Source organism: Mandrillus leucophaeus, unplaced genomic scaffold (genome assembly GCF_000951045.1).
Source record: "Mandrillus leucophaeus isolate KB7577 unplaced genomic scaffold, Mleu.le_1.0 Scaffold20, whole genome shotgun sequence".
Classification (NCBI taxonomy): Eukaryota; Metazoa; Chordata; class Mammalia; order Primates; family Cercopithecidae; genus Mandrillus; species Mandrillus leucophaeus.
In genome coordinates this window covers 1,230,584-1,231,054 of record NW_012102032.1, presented here as the reverse complement: position 1 = coordinate 1,231,054, position 471 = coordinate 1,230,584, and positions in this window count along the sequence as shown.

Sequence of the window (471 nt, the reverse complement as noted above, 5' to 3'; positions counted from 1 at the left end):
TCTGACAATTATGTGTCTTGGGGTTGCTCTTCTTGAGGAGTATCTTTGTGGCATTCTCTGTATTTCCTGAATTTGAATGTTGGCCTGCCTTGCTATGCTGGGGAAGTTCTCCTGGATAATATCCTGAAGTGTGTTTTCCAACTTGGTTCCATTTTTCCCATCACTTTCATGTACACCATTCAAACATAGATTTGGTATTTTCACATAGTCCCATATTTCTTGGAGGTTTTTTCATTTCTTTTTACTCTTTTTTCTCTAATCTTGTCTTCTTACTTTATTTCATTAATCTGATCTTCAATCACTGATACCCTTCTTCCACCTGATCATATAGGCTAATGAAGCTTGTGCATGAGTGACAAAGTTCTCATGCCATGGTTTTCAGCTCCATCAGGTCATTTAAGTTCTTCCCTACACTGTTTATTCTAGTTAGCCATTCATCTAACCCTTTTTCAAGGTTTTTAGTTTTCTTGT